This window comes from Zalophus californianus, chromosome 6 (genome assembly GCF_009762305.2).
Source record: "Zalophus californianus isolate mZalCal1 chromosome 6, mZalCal1.pri.v2, whole genome shotgun sequence".
In the NCBI taxonomy this organism is placed as follows: Eukaryota; Metazoa; Chordata; class Mammalia; order Carnivora; family Otariidae; genus Zalophus; species Zalophus californianus.
The window spans coordinates 31971504-31974752 of NC_045600.1; positions in this window are offsets into that span (position 1 = coordinate 31971504).

Here is a 3249-nt window from a genome sequence, read left to right on the forward strand (position 1 = left end):
TTGAATCAATAATCATCCATCTGACTTCAGGAAGATCTACCATTTAAAATAGACAGGGGTGCCTGGGAGGCTCAAGTCGGTTAAGTGTCTGACTCTTGATATCGGCTCAGCTCTTGATCTCAGGGTTGTCAGTTCGAGCCCCACGTTGGGCTCCACACTGGGCATAAAGCCTGCTTAAATAAATAAATAAATAAATAAATAAATAAATAAATATTAGAACAAATACCTGAATCATTTCAGAAGATCTGTCATCTGTTAACTTTGTTTTTTCAAATTTGTGAAGTATTTGTCAATTTTTTTTTTTAGAATCTGAGTCCAAATACCAATGGAAACAAAACTCAGAAGAAAAATTTTGTTCTAATATTACATTTGCTATTATGGAAGTAGTTCTAGATAAAGTGGAAAATACTTCTGAAATGTCTTTTGTTATTCTCATCTACAGCGCCCCAGCCAATGAACCTGAGATGGGTAGAGGAAAAAAAAAAAAGGTTTTCTTTCCTTCCCCTACACCCCCATGGAAACTAAGCACCTTGATGTTGTTGGGGACATTTGCACTGTCTGGCAAGGGGCCCAGAGACACATCTACCAGGACCCATCATTTACAAGGAAGAGGTCCCATGTGGTAAGCTGAGGAACAAGAGCAGCAGGAAAACTCCCAGCAGCCTGGGAGGAGGAAGGCCAGCTTGCTCACAACTGGGGGCCCTACCACGGTGGCTCCTTGTGACCATCTTCCAAATAAACCATTGTTCTTAAACCCCGACTGAGTGTCTGTTTTTAGGGAAAACTCAAGCCAAGCTGGTGGCCCCCCTCCCTGGGCCCAGAGCCCCTGGCATGCTGCTCCTTCAGTGGCATGCCTGTCCCCGTGTAATATCTTGCTGGCTAGCAAATAAGAAAAGCTCTGGTTTGCAGTGTTTGCTGATTTCTGGGGCATGAGTACTCCCACCGTGGCTGATTTCCAACGACCAAGTTGACGTCCCTGCCCACAAGGTAGACAGGAGGTGCCCACTGCAGGCTCTCAGGGTGGAGTGAGCTGGCTCTGCGCGGCCCCGCCCCTGTAACACCCGCCACGAGCTACTATTAGTGTCTGCCCCTTCTCCGCGTCCCGCCACGGTGTCCTGGCATCTCAGCACTCAGCAGTGTCCACTCATCCTCTCATCCTGGGAACAAATACTGGTTGAGCTGATGAGAGTAGCAAAGCCACAGTGGTCGTAGAGTTGAGAACTGCCAGGGAGGTGTGTCTGGGCAGAGGGGAAGGGACCCATGGGCCTGGGAGAGCCAAAGGCTGCCTGGAGGGAGTCTTCTGACCGAGACCTGAGTCTCTGAACATAAACTTCAAATCTACCAGGCCTGGCAGGGAGAAACTGAACACACAGGCTCAGCAAGAATAAAGCCCAACTGGGGGGGGGGGTAAGGGGCATGTGGGGGAATGTCAGGTCTTTGGGAAACAGGTGGCTGCAGCATAGAGGAGGAGAAAGGAGAGGTGTCCCTCAGTCTCTGGGGGACAGGGACCCTGGTTTGATCTGCTACCCCACTGGCCCTCCCTAATCCCCCAGGCTGGAAGCCAGACAGACCCTGCCAGTGGCCCACCAGCTGTTTTGAACATGGGAGCCCTGACCTGGCCATCCTGCTAGTCAGTTCCAGTCTGACAGGAGAACTTGCAATTTGTGTCTTTCCCCAAACTGCCACCTTGAGGAGCTCCTGCAGCCTCTTTCCCCAGGGCCTGGGGAGAGAAGCTGGGGGCAAGCTGGGTTAGTAAAGACCTAGTGGGGCTGGGAAGGCAACAGGAAACCCACAATGAGAGCCCGCGAGGACGGGAGGTAGAGATAGGCCAGAGAGGCCAGGTCCACTGAGTGGCTGCAGAACCAGGTGAGCTGGGGACCATGAAGCAGGCCTTCCAGAAGCTTCTGAGCGTGGAGCTGAATACGAAGGATTCAAATAGAGCAGATGAGAATGACCTACCTACCCTGGAGAATTAGCCAGGGCCTGAGGACAGAAAGGACAAACTGGCTTTGGTCTTGCCCCCCTCACTTTATCCAGAAGGCGAGACTCGGACAACATAGTGGGAAGCATAGGGGCCAGCAAACCTGAGTTTGAATCCTGCTTCTGCTGCTTACTAGCTTTGTCACCTGGGGAAGGCTGTTTACCTTGGGTCTCATTCCTCGTCTGTGAAGTAAGGCTCCCGGGGTTGTGCAACAGTATTTGCTAGCTGACCAGCATGGTGCCGGCAATATAATTAGGGTTCAGGTAAATAATATTGGATTTCACTGAATCTAACATGTCATCACTTCTTATTTCTCACTTTATTGAGATATTATTGAATGCCACCAATTTTAAGAGGCATCTTTTGGGGGCGAATGCTTTTACAACATGTATCTTATACACTTTAAATAGCTCACCATTTTATTTGTCAGCTCTGTTTCAATTAAAAAATAAAATCATCTTTATTTTATGCTCTTCTAAGAAGGAGAACAAAGCTGCCAAATAAACCGACCTGCCAGCAATTGTAAGACGTATCCAGATTTCAGAGATAACAAAATGTGAAAAAAAAATGCACATCTTAGCACTGATGACATGCTGTAGTTCTTTTTTTCTTCTCACTTGTGGTTTTTATGCTTCTGGACTTTTCTGCCTCTGGAATGTTGTAGAGTGTCATACCCCCTCACTGAGCACCCCGCCCCCGGCTGGGCTGAAGACATAGTTTCCTATCCTCTGCCTTCTGTTTCCCTTGCACATGCTGCTGCCCTCCCACCGCTGGTGCCTGGGGGCTGGGGTACGTGCGTCCTTTCCGTTTCATGGGGCCCGGGAAGCCAGGGTCTGCCGGGGCTCACACTGTGTCCAGGACTTTCTGTCCTCCCAGGGCTGTGGATGTGGACCCATGTGGGTCTCCCATCTTCTCCCATGCAGAAGTTTAGGATACAGTGAAACAAGCCACGGGCTCCCTTGAGCTGCAGCCCTGACCGTGTGTGCCCCAGGGGCTGGTCTCGAAGCCTGATGCCACCCAGGCGCACGTCCCTTCAGTTCTCTGTCCTGTCAAATGTTTTCTTTTAATGCCCAACTCATGACTTTACTTCCCTTTTGCTACACTCTTAAGGTAAGGCTGATGGCTATGAAGCAAAAATTCGCTTCCAAAAATTTGCTGTTGTTGTTTTGAGATATCTTGGTTAAACGGTTGGTAGTTTTGTTTTGTTTTGTTTCTCTGTATGAAAGTTATATCTGCACTCCAAAACCTACTGACCAATTCACAGAGCT